This window comes from Linepithema humile, chromosome 1, assembly GCF_040581485.1.
Source record: "Linepithema humile isolate Giens D197 chromosome 1, Lhum_UNIL_v1.0, whole genome shotgun sequence".
NCBI classification, from domain to species: domain Eukaryota; kingdom Metazoa; phylum Arthropoda; class Insecta; order Hymenoptera; family Formicidae; genus Linepithema; species Linepithema humile.
In genome coordinates, this window is record NC_090128.1 from 31,103,043 (window position 1) to 31,119,887 (window position 16,845).

Sequence of the window (16,845 nt, forward strand, 5' to 3'; positions counted from 1 at the left end):
TCGATTCCTAATTTTCGGCAATATAAGCGCTGGATTTTTAGGAATTTACTTGGCAGTAAGAGCAGTAAAACTAATACTGGATACCATTGTGCATGGCTATGCTCTACACACAGTATACGGATGGTCCATATATTTGCTTGGAGCCATCTGGGACTCGTTAACTCAGCTCCTATTACACTTAAAACTGAAAAAACCACGCGATGAAAACCGAGAAGCTACACAACCACCCGCAGAACGAAACCAGATAGAAGACTCTTCACAGAGGGGAACCTACCCCCTACTACCTGCAAAGGACGCATCCACTTATACATTCGCACTGAAGGATTGACCGCTTGATTTCTCTTTCCCTTAAAGAAAAAAAAATAATAAAAAAAAAAAAAAAGGGGGGGAGACGGAAAGAAAGACAGGAAGAAAAGAAGAGAAATACATAAACAACAGTTTCCCTATCAACTTTACACAAGCGCCAACTTTGATTTTACTCATTTTATTGTTTTATCTATTTTAATCTGTTTCGCTCCTTATCATGAGGTCTCGCAGTTGCGACTCGAAATTCGCACCTAACCCCAACACCACCTTTTTGTTTATAGAAACATGGAGATCGAACACCTCGATACTCAAAAACTGAGCCGCTCGCCGTTTGCTGTTAAAATAGTAAGGGTGTTTTCGCCTATGCTAATTTGGATTCACTTGGAAAATAGTAAAGAATCCTTCCAAAAAATGATGGAGGACTTCAACCAGCGGATGAACAAACGCCGATTTTTCCACTCGAATACAAAACTAGGTGACATTGTTGCTCTTGAAACAAAAGGAGGATGGCAACGCGGCATCGTTACGAAGATGAACGGAGATGAGACAGTGCAGATAGGCCTCCGAGACTGGGGCGTGTATATTCGCCATGCAACAGCTGAACTCTACCATCTCGAGGAGAGGTTCAGAGAACATTACTGGCAAGCTGTGCCATGTAGCTTAGCCTACACAGCCCCCGCCACTACAGGACCCACATGGTCTCGTAGGGCCATAAATGTCACTCGAAGCATCGCAGAACAGCAAACCGGAATTATGCAGATAATCAAACCAATTCGGGACGAAGGTGCACTCATCAAATTAGATATCAAGAATGAAACTAACAACGTTTACCACAACCTCAGAGACTTATTAATAGAATTAGGAGTTGCGCAAGAAATAGCGAATATAGCCACACACACCGTACCATCCGCGTTGAGTTAAAACGCATAAGAATATACACATAATTAGTGCTATAATCACAAATAATAACTAATAAAAATAACAAAAAATATACATATGTATATATATATAATATGTTTGTTATTAGGCAAAAGAAAAGTTTTTTATAAAAAAAAAAAGGGAAAAAAAAATTTATATAACTCACTTTTATAAAAAATTATCTTTAAATTATCTTCTATAAGAAAGAAAATACATAAATATATATACATATATATATTCAATAGTATAAGTAATAACCATAATATTATACACACACATACATACATATATATATATATATATATACACATATATACACGTTTAAAATAATGTTAAGAAATATCTATATATACATATATCTCTATATATCAAACATATATATAGTACAAAAAAAAAAAAAGAAAAAAAAAAAAAAAGAAGGTTTTACTATCTACCTCAATAAATAATCAAACATATATAATCTTATATACATATATACATATATATAGATACATACTTCTAAAAGCATATATATATATATATCTAAGTAAATAAGCAAAATAATTAACTTAAACGTAGGCTTAACTTCTAGTAAATATTCTACTTAATACATACACAAATAAATAATATCGTATACTTAAGGGATTTTCATATATCCGTAATCCTCTCATAAGTAAATCTTAGATAAAGTGGAATCCTTTTCATTAACAATTTGCTATAGGGAGAATTACTTGATGATCAGTCACAGTATAGAATGTCAGAGTACCAACTTTTACAAATACAAAAAAGAGAGAGAAAGAAGAAGAAATATCTATACATACATCGAGGAGTAATGTGCCACTAATCCATTTGACGCTACACTGAAAGATCACCCTGGAGTCTGCTCGCTGCTCACGGAACTTAATGTACGACTGCCCTGATTGGGAAAATACGTTAATTGTGGTAGACTACCACAATTCCCGTCACCAGTGTTGTCATAATCCGGTGACTAAGGACAAACCTGAGTACGCACCTACCACATCACCCTACCTGATCCATGAGATCAACCCATGTGAAGGTTGCGGAAACTTTATTAATAACAATGAAGATAAGAAGACTGTACAGAGAAGTTCCTGTGTAAAGATGAAAGCCGAGCTGGGGCCAAGGGATGGAGAAGATAAGTGACTATCCAGAAAAGCAATAAAAGGGAACATGTGGTTGGACTGACCTGCGGGCCTTCGTACGTGACATTTTGGGACACGATTATCACGTAAATAAAACTCCATCTTTTCTTTTCTATACTCATTTTACCATGTTCTATCAAACATTTAAAGGGATTCCACGGAAGAAGGCTTCACCAAATCCTTTATAGTAGATTTTTATTATTAGAAATAAAGTCGAAAGAAAAATATATATATATATAGTATGTAAGCGACAGCAAAAAAAAAAAAGGAACGAAAGGAATAAGGAAGGGGTTTTGGAGGTCGCCTTTCCTTTCCTTCTCTTTAACAAACAAACAGTGTAAGAACGATTCGGCATCTTAAATGGGAATGTTAACCGAAAAAAAAAAGGGGGAAAAGAATCTATCTTTAATTTAATTGCAAATGTTGCATACCCCCAACATTTGTCTAAGGTGGGGGGTGTTACGTCCTGATCAGACTTCACGATTCTTTTCTTTTTATTAAATACCAGACCTAGTAAACACGGGACCAACAAAAAACTTTTAAAGAATATTATAACGCCAGAGCTGTTTTTCTCACGAGACACCATGAGCTCGAACTTTCTCACAGAGAAAAATAGCAAGGGGGATAGATATTTGAAAATACCTTGGTCGGTCAGCGTGCCTATCGTCGTCAGAAAAATCATAAAAGTCAAAACTTGCGGTAACCGGAGTCTTTAGTCGACTCCAGATGTTTAAAGTAGGAAATAAAAACTGGCACTAGCTAGCCATATACTTGGATTCTGCCTACGGGAACCCTAATAGATAGGATTTTACCGAGTGACGATCGGGTAATGACCACAGTCGCACGCCTAGAAGGCATGACACCTGATACGGTGCACGTGTTCAGTAGGTCTGGGAAACCGAGATGCATTAATCGCACTCTCCACGCGACCCCAGGGCCACGCGACAGTCGTAAACTGTCAAATTTATTAGATCAGTGACCCAAGGCCTCGCGAACTCATATACCGATTCTCAACCCTCCAATCCGAAAGCCGGGAATCGGGGCAAGCACCTCTATAGACCACCCTTCATTCCGTCGTACGGTCTAAAGACTACGCCCACCTAGATCTTAAGACACTGAGATGCACCCCACCTATACTAATTAACACCAACCGGGTTACGCCACCTCAAAAACCTACCCCCATCGCATATGGACCCGAAACGACGCTATTCCTTATTCGTTAGGGCCCCTTTCTTCCTACCCCCATTCCAAGTAACTTAATTACCTAAACCTAATCCTATTAGTTAAAAATGACGCCATCCTCCCCCACATTAAAAATCTTCTCACAAGACTAATTCCTATTCGATCCCCGCTTCAAAAACCTAAGATTTTCCAAATGGATCCACCCCAAGGAAAGGGTATAAAAACCCGTGTTTTGGTGGCTCCAAGCGCAACTATACACAATCACACACAGTTTTTCAAGCAGTTTGCGCAGTTATTCCGTTTAGCTCAGTTTCTCGAAACAGTTTTTCGAGTAGTTCGGGGGCGCGAATCAAAGAGTAAAATCAGTTGATACTTTGTCGCGACCATCTCGTGGTGCATCTCAAGTAGAAGACTCATCACCCTGACGACACCATCCCGCAGTAGGGTGCCCACTCGTTTACAAAAGGGTCCGACGCCTATACAACACCTTCCCTCAACGGGGCGCCTGCTCAGAACCACCGAACATATTCAACGCGATCCGAAACTACTCTGCAACGAGTAAGTCAGTTCATTTCTCTTTATTTTATTATTTCTTCTGTCCTCCCTCCGGAAAAATAATCCACATACACACACACACACACACACATTTGTAAAGAATACACAAAATAAAATTATTAGCACCTGCGATTAAGAATTAAGTTTTTGTATCCTAATTATAAATTCAATCAAATTAAAATGTTGTCTTTAATAAATTAAACTTTTGTTCTTTTTCATTTAACCACACCCTCCTCGTTCGTCACCCCCCTCACACCTTCCCTCTCAAATTGCGCACAAAGGTTCCGCCCCGGGTAATAGGGATTCAATTCCTTGACCCAAAAAGGGAACCACGAGCGGTTGACTTGTTGACGGAGTAAAAACGACTCTTCCAGTCGCTGACCCGTCGCAAGTCCTAAACGTGCCGCTCGGCTCGTGCGGTCAGGTCCGTTTACGTCGATCGCCGAGCCCAACGAAAAAATTCTACATCTATCAGGACGTAACAGATATCATTGATACTTCATCAATTATAAAAAGAATAACATCCTTTAGCTCCGTTCGCAGAATTGGTAACACATGGTCAGACAATTTTCTATATTTAGGAGTATGACCATGTTCAACAGGTAATTGAAGCAATCTATGAACTGTCAAGCCGTCTATATTAAACGCTGCTATACCAGTAGGTGCTGATACAGCAGTATCTTTTTCGAGATTTTGTTTGATCCAACATGTAACAGTTTTGATTAAAAAGCTTTTTCCAGTACCACCTTCTCCGCTAACATACAGTCGCAATATTGAAGTATCTGACTGTATAGTGGTAATGATTCTGTCAAATACTCTTTTCTGATCCATGTTTAATTGTCCTATCATTTCAGAGACATCGATTTCTTGAATATTATTCTTATCACCGAGATCTTTAAAGTCTTGCATCGCTTCACCCGCTTCTATATTTTCAACACCTATCGGATTATCAGGATCATCCTGTGATTCACGTTTTTGCGCTTTATCTAAACATTCTTGAACCAACTGTTTAGCAGCTTCAAATGCTTCTTGCAATTCTTCTAGCTTTTCGTGATATTTTAATGCTTCCGTTAAATGTAGTTTTACTTTGTGAAATGATTCTGCATAAGTATCACATTCATTTTTAAGATCTTCTAATTTGTTCCACGGTTGAAACATAAGTAATAATGAAAAGAAATAATTTTCCGGTTGTATCTTAATATTATATTTATAATGATTGATAAGATATCCTCGCTGTCGTCGTATAAGATAGTAACTATTGCCCATTTTATAAAATTCACCTTTGTTATTTCGTGGTTTGGCTTTTCTGATATCATACCATTTTGCGAACTCGTAAAGAGACATAAATTCCAGTTCTTCTGGTCTCTGTGGATAGTGATCATCTATCAACGATTCATGAAATAAATCTGTCGATTGACTAGCAAGTGCCTCAATCTCTTTACAAGTTTTTAATTTTCGTGATCTAATTCGATTAACATCTAACCATCTAATAGTTGTATCTGAATCGGTTCCATATAAAGCGATACCCAGTAATGTATCAGCAGCTTCAAGAGCTCCACATTCTCTGTTACTCGTAAATCGTAAAGCAATATTCCAAAGACGGCTGGCCAATGATTTATTTGTATTATTTTTAGCATCAAGAATAATATCAGACAACTCACATTTTGCCGCTTTATTCATATATTTGGTAATGTACCAGGTAAGCAATGTCGATTTTTCGCCAATAAATTGTATATCCATATTTTCTTCCCAAGCAGTTAATAGGACAGGATTATAATCATTTATATTGATTTCTTCTTCTGTTCGAGGAATATTGTAAAGCCTACTTTTATGTTTCAATTGTTTTCTACCTGCTATTGCAGTTTTGACCTCAATTATTTTTAAAGACTCAGTAACAGAACGAGGAAATCCAAAACGACATACTCGAACAACTTTACGTCCTACTTTTTTAGAACGAAGACAATAGTCGTTATGTTTGTGTCGTTGATGTGTATTAACACGCCTGTGCAATAGTGGTGAGATATTTTTATTTGGAATTTTACAACTAACATGTTGTAAAATAAATTTGGAAACTTTTTCCATACTAGATTCACCAATAATTGGGGCATCTTTAATCCAAATTAATAAATGAAAATGTTGTATTCCTCTACCTTGATATTCTCGTCGCCAGAAATAATGCATTACCTCTCCAATTGGATTATCTTCCGAACAAATAAAATCAAGCATTGCCCAAAACATGTTATCGAGAAATCTCGATGTTGACACAGGATCTTTAGCGATAAGTGCACTGGTGCTTAACGATGTATCACACCATCCATTTACTTCACGAATGTATTCACCTAATTCTTCCCACAACCATTCACCAGGACTTAATGTTAGAAACCATGTTGCGGGTCCATAATGGTGTGTCATACAATTTAAATCACTTCTCGGTCTACGCCAAAATTGTTCCGTATTCCTTAGCGACGCAAATATTGTGCTCAAATCAGATTCTAATAAATCTTTGGACATTGCCTCTAAATATTCCTTAGCCGTGTAACGAGCTCGTTGATTAGTAGTATACATTTTATGATAAATTCCACGTTTTAACTGACGTATATTGGTACCGTTTAACAAATAAAATAGATATTGTTGATTTAATCTATACTGCGGATGTTTGGACATTAAGCGACATTTAATGAATTCATGGTCATGAAGCTTGACCCCCCTATCTGCATGCTCTCCATTAATACCGTAAGGATATAAATCAGGAAAACATAACAAATCCAAACATTTTTCACGATTATCCATAGGTATATCCTGAATTTTTAACATTTGATATAAAGCCGTTGCAGTTTTATTTTCCCTTTTTTCATATAATGGATATATAGAATATTGCTCATAGTTATCATTATCATTAATAATCTGAGTTAGTAATGCCTCATGTCGACTCAATGCCTTATCTTCAACGTTTTCCATTTCCTGCATTTTGGATTTTGAATTATTTAATAATTCATGTTCCTCATCAAATATATCTTGTTCAACATTTTCATCCTCTTGCATTTGGAATTCCATATTATTCAATTGCAAAATTAAATCATCGTGTGAATTCGGTATTATTATTCCAGAATATAAAGGATTGTTGTTCTTCAACCACATCAATGCATCAATTACTTTTGTAACATTTACCATCTCTTCCCAGATAACTTTAGATTTTGTGGGAATACCTCTAACTAAGATATATAATTCATGATTAATATTTATCGCATTAGTTTCAGAACATAATTTGTTTAATGTCTCTTGTATTGGAAGTGGTAAATGAAAGGTTCTACCTTTAACTTTTTGTATCATTTGTCTTCCAGGTAATTTTTTATTCATAACAGTTCCCATTTTAACAACAGTTTGAAACGCTTTAGCTCTCTGTATAAGAATCTTTTCGAATGTGTTAAGAGATGATATCACATCCGGCACATGATTTGTACGAAGATTATTCAAGATGCAATATGCAGGCATCGAACCTTCACGAAATTTTCCTTTACAATAAATACATATGTACTGCGAATTAATTTGTTGCTTTTTTACATGTTCCATTAAATCTTTCCAAATTGGAGTATCCATTTTTATTCTAAGACTTGTGATCTCAGAAACGTTTCTTCTATAACAAAGTCTTTCACATGATACACAAGCATGACGCGGTGTATCCATTAAGCGTTTTTTCAATATCTTAAATGCATTCTTATATTTAGAAAATATATCATCCTCATTTGCAATTGCATCGCTTTGCTTACGTTTGTACATATCTGTTATTTCTTGTGCTGCAGTCACAATTTCATTTAATACATCTAAATCAGCACAATTTAATGCTTTATCTAACTTAAACATTTGTCCACAAACACTTGTGAGTTGATAAATCAAACGTTTAATATTTCTTACTTTTGGAAAGTGAGGCGATAGCAATACAACTGGTAGAAACATCGCTTTACAAAGAGTTAAATCGATGTAACAACTTTGCGCGTGACCCAATTTTAAATCTGAAGTTTTTACTGTACATTTATACATATCTTCTACCAATGTAGGTATATTTTTTAAAGCACATGTATCAACAATTTCAAGAAATTTTTGATAACGTTTAATCAAAGCTGGATTGTCAATTTTACATAAAGTGGGACAACACGACCATGACTTTTTCGCTCGTGCTGTTGTCAAAGGTAACACATTTATAACTTGACCTTCCATATTCATTGCTAAAGATTCTTGTAAAGTTGCTTTACAATACATAGAATCTGCAAAATAATTTTCGGATGAAGCTGTATGTCTAGATACTCCACACAAAGCATTCAATTGTTCATCAATTGTATGACATTCAACAACAAGAGTCAAACATACTTCTGCTTTCTTTTTAAGTCTATATAATATTTTATTCATGTCGTCAATATAATTATTTCTAACATTATTACACCAACGTACTATTTTCTCAGCTTCTAATTGTTTTTCGATATTACATTCAATATTTAATTTTTTCGAAATATTTTTAATGAATGTTATCAAAGAACCATTTTTTAATTTTATAGAATTTTTGCACCGAACATTTCTATATTTTTTAGTGATGTTATTAGTAACATTGCAATTTTTTATGTTATGTTTATATTTCAATGTTTCATTCTTTTTTTCTCTTTCTTCTTTCTTTTTCTTATAATATTGTTTGTTATAATTCCATTTACGTTCTAATATTTTTTGTCTACTTTCTTCCTTTTGCATCAATTTAGAATAACGTATGCGCTCTTGCGTGCATCGCATTGCAAAATTTTTATCATATTGTTGCCGCTTTTTAGCGCGATTATAATCTAAATTTTCTTTATATCTGCGCTTCTTTTTAGCACAATTATCTTCTACATTTTCTTTATATCTGCGCTTCTTTTTAGCACGATTATCTTCTACATTTTCTTTATATCTGCGCTTCTTTTTAGCACGATTATCTTCTACATTTTCTTCATATCTGCGCTTCTTTTTAGCACGATTATCTTCTACATTTTCTTCATATCTGCGCTTCTTTTTAGCACGATTATCTTCTACATTTTCTTCATATCTGCGCTTCTTTTTAGCGCGATTATCTTCTAATTTTTTTTTATATGTGCGCTTTTTTTTAACGCGATTATCTTCTAAATTTTCCTTATATTTCTGTATCTTTTTAGCACGATTATATTCTAAATTTTGTTTATATCGATGTCGTTCGTAATGCGCATGATTTTTTAAGTAATCACATATATCTTGATTTTCCTTTTTGCAACTTTCTTTGTTATCAACAAAATTGTTAGTCAATGTAATATTATCATCTATATTTATTATCTCTTGGTTATCCTTGTTATTAATTTGATCAACAAAATTGTTCTTTAATGTATTTGATTTTTGTTCTATTTTATTTTGTTCTATTGTACGTAAAGGAGCTACTTTTTTTGGTTTTATTATTGCTAACGGAGATACTTTTTGAATAACTCCATATATTAAATCTTGAGGAAAATGCTCTATTACATTAGATTCCAAAATTTTTACTAAATGTGAACGCATTAAGCTATGATCATACTTTACTGTATCAGGCTTGATATTAAATAGTAATGAAGTTGCAAAAGCTATTGAAAAAACACCACAATCATTACCGTTTGGTTGTTGCTGCACAGTAGGAAATCGGACAGGCCGTTGATCAAAAGAATAAGTCGGAAATAATCGTCTTAAAAATTGTTCATGATTTTTATGCAACTTCTTTTTATTTAATGAATCATAAATAAATAAGTTTTGTGCATCATAATAACTGCATACCCAATGTCCATCTAATGCGCCAGGACCTGACGAACTATATAATATCTGTATATGTTCATTATTGTCAGGTATAGGTTGTATTTCATCAAGACATTGTAATAGCAATGTTTCGACAGGTCTATAATTAGAACATCTTTCTAAAAGATGATTAAAATGTTTTATATGCAAATCTGTTAGCCATTCACCTTGAACAATAATATTTTTTTGTTCGGATGACAAAACTATTTTTGTCTCAGTTTTTATTATAATCATTTGATCTCGATATCTTTCATTTTGCATATCATTTTCTAAGTACACCTGTATACGTCCTTCATTCTCTTTATAATCTTTTTTATAAACTTGATCAATACGATTATTATTAATTAATGTTAGATCTGCAATTTTGTCTAAATCTGCTATGTTTTTTTGCATTTTTAACAAATCATTATTTAATTTCTTTAATTTACAAGGACGATTATACTGTTCCAATTGATTTAATTTCTTTTCATTTGTTTTATTTTGATGTATCATACGCTTACGAGTTGTTTCAGCTTCTTTTGCTTTTATTAATGCCAATGAAAGTACTTTTTGAACACCATATTTTGGATCTTGAGGAAAATGTTCGATTACATTAGATTCAAAAATTTTTATCAAATGTGAACGCATTAAGCTATGGTCGTACTTAACTTTTTCTGGTTTAATATTGAATAGTAAGGAAATTGCAAAAGCTATTGCGAAAACACCGCAATCGTTACTATTCGGTTGACATTGCACAGTTGGAAATTTGATAGGTCGTTTTTCAAAAGGATAAGTTGGAAATAATCGTCTTAAAAATTGTTCATAATCTCCGTGCAACTTTTTATTATTTAGCGAATCATAAATAAATAAATTTTTACTGTCGTAATAGCTACATATCCAATGTCCATCTAATGCGTTTAAACCTGACGAGCTAAATAATATCTGTATATGTTTCTTATATTCTGGTGCACATTGTATTGTATTTAGAGAATACAATTTTTGTGTTTGCACGGGTCTATAATCTGAACAAGTTCTTAAAAGATGTGCAAAATGCTCCATATGTATATCATTTAACCATTCGCCTTGAGCAATAATACGTTTCTGATCAAATGACAGCGCTATTTGTTTTTCCATTTTTATAGGTATTTTTGCCTTATAATAAAATATTATATTATTATTTGCAAGAGCACAGCAATTGTTTTTTACAGGTGCACAGCAACCCTTCTTTTTATATCAAGTGTTTAAAGACGCACTGCAGTCACTCTTGAAGGTGCACAGCAACCCTTCTTTTTATATCAAGTGTTTAAAGACGCACAGCAGTCTTTCTTGAAGGTGCACAGCAACCTTTCTTTTTTATAAGTGCACAGCAACTCATATGAAGGTGCACAGCAACCTTTCTTTTTTATAAGTGCACAGCAACTCATATGAAGGTGCACAGCAACCTTTCTTTTTTATAAGTGCACAGCAACTCTTATATATAAAAAGAAATATACCTACTTAAACCTAAACTCCTCCTCTGGAACGTTCTGATCTGGAAATCTAAAAAACTGAAAAAAAATTAATAAATTGAACTATTTTCTATTTTTTAAATTTTAAATACCTTAATAATAATTAAAAGTTCTATTTCTTTTTCCTTTTGTTCGTCCTCTTCTCCTGTGTCTGGCTCTCTCTCAATCTTTCTCCCTCGCTTTTTTTTTCTTTCTCTCTCTCTCTTTCTTCAATAATCAGTATCTGTAATAAAAATTAATTTAAGCCACAAATTTTTTACCTCTGAAAACTAAAGAATTATATTTTTATATGTTTTTTGTTGTTACAGCACCACGGTGGAGTAGAGGAAGAGGAGGAGGAAATCGCGGTCACCGAGGAGGTCGCGGTGGAAATCGCGGTGGAGGTGGACACCGGCCGGTCCACTTCCATTTTTAAAACAGTTATATTATATTACAGTAAAAAAAGTTTATTTCTTTTCTTCTCTAAAAAAAAGTAGAAACAGATAGAAAAAGAACATTCGTATAATTTTCCAATGATTTTTTTTTGCATTATTTATTATGTTCTGATTTGTCGTTTCATAATATTTTATGTAACTACTAATATTTAGTTAATAATAGTATTTATATGAATCGGCACATTTTTTATCGAGAAATCATTTCACATAAAAAAACATGTTGAAATAAAATCAAACTATGTACTAATAGTTAGATATTACATAGAAAAATATTAAAACTTTATAGAAAAAAAATATAAGCATTTGTTACTAACATTTGAAAATGTATTGACTATTCAAAAATTATTTAAAGATCTTCGAAATTTTAAAACAATGTACTTCTTTTATTTTATATAAAACATTAAATAAATTTTTATTATACAATACAAACAATTACAATACCATAGACATTAATTCAACGTTTTTTTTATGTCGTTTCATAATATTTTATGTAACTACTAATGTTTAGTTTTATTTATTATGTTCTGATTTGTCGTTTCATAATATTTTATGTAACTACTAATGTTTAGTTAAAATAATAGTATTTATATGAATCGGCACATTTTTTATCGAGAAATCATTTCACATAAAAAAACATGTTGAAATAAAATCAAACTATGTACTAATAGTTAGATATTACATAGAAAAATATTAAAACTTTATAGAAAAAAAATATAAGCATTTGTTACTGACATTTGAAAATGTATTGACTATTCAAAAATTATTTAAAGATCTTCGAAATTTTAAAACAATGTACTTCTTTTATTTTATATAAAACATTAAATAAATTTTTATTATACAAACAATTACAATACCATAGACATTAATTCAACGTTTTTTTTATAAAAAAATTCCAATTAATGCATCTCATTAAAATATTTATTTATTAAAACATCTCCAATTTATATTCTATCTATATTGAGTATACATATATAAACATTACATTGGAAGATACTCGTTTTATATAAATTAATAAAAATTTTCATTTATTTACATTATACTTGTGCTCAAATATAAAACATAATATACAAATAAAGTTACACATAGAGAACATGAATCTTAGGACATTTCTAAATATGATTTGAAACAATCCATGCTATTGCTTATACAGGTTTTCATTTGCAATGCAATAACAGTTGCCGATCTGTTGTTACACCAGATTCCGTTATACCACCCAATATGTCTACAAGTGCTAAATGACTAATACCCAATTCAAGCCACATACATCTTATAATATTATTTAAAAATGTTTCGTGTTTTAACTGTATCAAATAAAAGTGCTATTTGCTTATCATATATTTTCACCCGTTTATCTTTCTGTTGTTCAAAGCCTGCAACATATTTGTATGCTATGGATATATATAATATAATTTTCCCATCAATTTTCACATCCTTCTCCATAGTAAAATATTTCTTTGCTGAATTGAACCATTCCAAAACCTTTTTAAAAACTATTTTAATATCATTTAAATTTGACAAATATTTATCAGAGATCTGAATAAATAAATCTGAATAAATGAAATCTCATCATTTAGCTCTTCTTCCAAATTAGTAAATAATAAACATTCTGCTGATTTTTCTTCAGATTTTGTAGAATTGGAACATTCTAAGTTATCAACTTCACAAGATTGATTTTTTTTTATTTGATAATAACTTTTCTTTTGACGCATGCAAAAGCTGAACTTCATATTGTCCGCATAATTTAGCAATTTTCGCATATTCATATTGACACTCTGTATGCATTGTGTTCAAGAGTAAATTTGAATCTCTGTCATTTATCGTTGACTCTGTCATCATTGTCAGCTTGGTTCTTAATTTTTTCGCACTACTTCTATACAACGTATAGTATGCAGCAACAATATCAAGATAACTTCTAGCTTCAGTAAAGCGATTGTGATGTATAAAATATCGAGATAACTCAGCTGCAGTCATAGCCCAATCCTTATAATATTGACGTATAGACTCTTCCTTTATTAGATTGTTCAGTAAATTATGCATACAGATAACAAATTCATGTTTGTCTGGATTACGGACATATTCTATTGATAGCTGTTTTAACTAGGAAGAAATTCTCTGCTTTTGTATATAGACTGTATGTATTTTGTTCTATTTCTTTTTCTATTTCCATGTATATTATACCAAAATTTAATAAAGTTAATGCAAAAGCTACAGTATTATCAAATTCTATATCTGTTTTGTTGGTCATTGGTTTAATCATCTTAAGTATTTTGCTTTCTAGTGTTGTAAATATCTTGTTTTCTTTTTTGGGAAATTTTCCTATTTCATTTAATGAAAAATTAAGTATTTTATACGATGATTTCAACATTTCTAGAAATTTCTCACTAATATTCAGTATGATTCTGTCGGTTAATTCCTCAGCTAAACATAGATAAATATTAAAAGATTATTTTATGAACATTACAGCATACAGAAGTATTTTAAACAGATTTTTACTTACAATTATTACCAAATTTGTATATTTAAGCTGGCTAGTCATTGCTTATTGATATCATTCCATCCTTTGAAATCAAATTTCTACTTTAGGTGCAGACTCTTCTTCCTTTGATTACAAAGAAAAAGGTGGTATTCTACAAAATTAAATGAATATCCGTTTTCTCTTTCCATCCTAAATGTTTCCCTAGAGTTAAAAAATAAATAAATTAAAAAAACAATATATATTGATAAGAATTAGATAATCATACCACATATAACCACTAGGAGCTTGCAAACTCACATGACTACTATATTGAAAACCCATGTAAATGGTAAAAATTATATATATATAACAGTAATATAACGCAGACATTCTCTGTTTCTTTATATTATCATGAGCAACATAATCTAATTCTGGAATAGCGTACAAACTGCGACTGCTCTCATGATTGCCCAAGAAAGTTACCGCTTCTGTTTGAGCGCCGCTAAACAGTATATAAAAGTATTATATAACATATAAAGCAAAATAAAAATTATAATTTTTTGCTTCTTACCATAAAAGGACAATCTCGTTGATCAATGAAAACCCAATTAAAGAAATAAAATCACACCTCGATCTGTATAAAATCAACACATATATATATATATATGCGCTGATGGCGCTGAGAAGCCGCGCGGCGCGCACTTACATTTGTTTGACATTTAACATTTACATAACCTTTCAGTTCAGAAAGTGTTAAAATAAAAAAATAATTATAGTGAATTCGGTCTAACAAATTTGGCCATTTGCACTATGCATACTTAAGAGTACTTATCCAGAGCAGTGTAGTGCGAGTGACTAAATTTGTTAGAAATTCGTATTAAGTGAAATAAGTATATAAGTGTATATATACATATATATATATATATATATATATATATATATATATACACTTTTATATTATATTATATATTTTATATTATATACACATCGTATACATATATCAAGAGACACGGTATATATACACTTATATACTTATTTCACTTAATACGAATTTCTAACAAATTTAGTCACTCGCACTACACTGCTCTGGATAAGTACTCTTAAGTATGCATAGTGCAAATGGCCAAATTTGTTAGACCGAATTCACTATAATTATTTTTTTATTTTAACACTTTCTGAACTGAAAGGTTATGTAAATGTCAAACAAATGTAAGTGCGCGCCGCGCGGCTTCTCAGCGCCATCAGCGCACCTAACGTCAGAAACTTGCAGATTCCACCATCTGCACAAAGTATACTTTCTGTCCACTAATTAACTAACTACAGAATACTGAGAGTGTACACTTCTGCACTTTAAGATCGAAAAAAATTTTTTTTATGAAGAATACTATTATTGATGATATACACTATCTCTATTCGTCTCCACAACACGTTATGTATACATTTTACGACCGATATTAATTATATCAATGTGATTAGTATCATCAAAGCTGCGAGCTGACAGGTCTGAGCGCCGCCATGTTGGAAAAGGACAGACGTCTTTTAGAAAAAGAAAGGAAAGAAAAAAGACGCTCTTATGCGGGAATCGACATTTCACGGGCTGTAGAAAAGGATAACCATGTCGCATTTTGATGCTTCTAGTTGACAAAGGACAAACTTATATATTAGATATATTAGAGAAGGATGACGAACAGACGACGACGACGACGACGACGACGACCAAGACTTACATAGATTTCGGCATATTTCGACTTTGGCAAACTTTGGCAATTAATATATTTTTTTAGAAAGCATGTACAAAAAAAGTAAAGATACTTTTATCATGTATATCGCATGTGCTCTATCGATTGAGCCTATTATAAATTCGATCGGTCCACGCATTATTGAGATATGAAAATCTCGACTCCTATCAGCTCATGTGCTCGCGTAAAGATACACGGTCGGTCTTGCGCTGCGCGTGAACTTGGCGCGAGACACTACCGTGTCTCTTGATTACATGTATTAAATTAAACAGATAAAAGTTTGAATATCTTATCATTAATATCTAATTAAAATTAGAAAGATCACAATTTAATGAACTATCAATTTTTTCATTTCTGGCAAAACATTTTAACATTAAATTAAATAACATTTTATTAAAGTGACAAATTAATAAAAACGTTCTCAGCTTTTCTCTTTATAATGCGACATTTATTCTTAAAGTGATATGCGATCGCGAGAGTTTCTTACGTTCTCGTCTCGAGTCGAAGCACTTTATGGGCTTGTTCGTTTTAGCTACACTGGGGCTGCTCTGGGTCTGCTCTACACAGGATAATACAGGACAGATAAATAGTTTGTCCTGTATTATCTTGTTTAGAGCAGACCCAGAGCTGCCCCAGTGCAGCTAAAACGAACAAGCCCTATATTACAAGAACCAAAACATCTGAAAGGTATATAAACGTTGGTCCCATTTACAGGGCTTGTTCGTTTTAGCTGCACTGGGGCAGCTCTGGGTCTGCTCTAAACAAGATAATACAAGACAAACTATTTATCTGTCCTGTATTATCCTGTGTAGAGCA

The 16,845-nt window shown here is 32.5% G+C and overlaps 2 long non-coding RNA genes across 2 annotated transcripts in view; one reads left to right on the plus strand and one right to left on the minus strand.

Annotated features, from left to right (window-relative positions):
- Window positions 1-16,845, plus strand: part of LOC136997203 (uncharacterized) — a 228,001-nt gene that overhangs the window by 118,000 nt on the left and 93,156 nt on the right. The gene's annotated exons all lie outside the window — the stretch shown is intronic.
- On the minus strand, window positions 14,127-16,576 carry LOC136997485 (uncharacterized). Its single transcript, XR_010888228.1, has 2 exons — window positions 14,862-16,576; window positions 14,127-14,792 (listed from the first exon to the last, which is right to left on the minus strand). It is a non-coding gene; the product is annotated as an uncharacterized lncRNA (long non-coding RNA).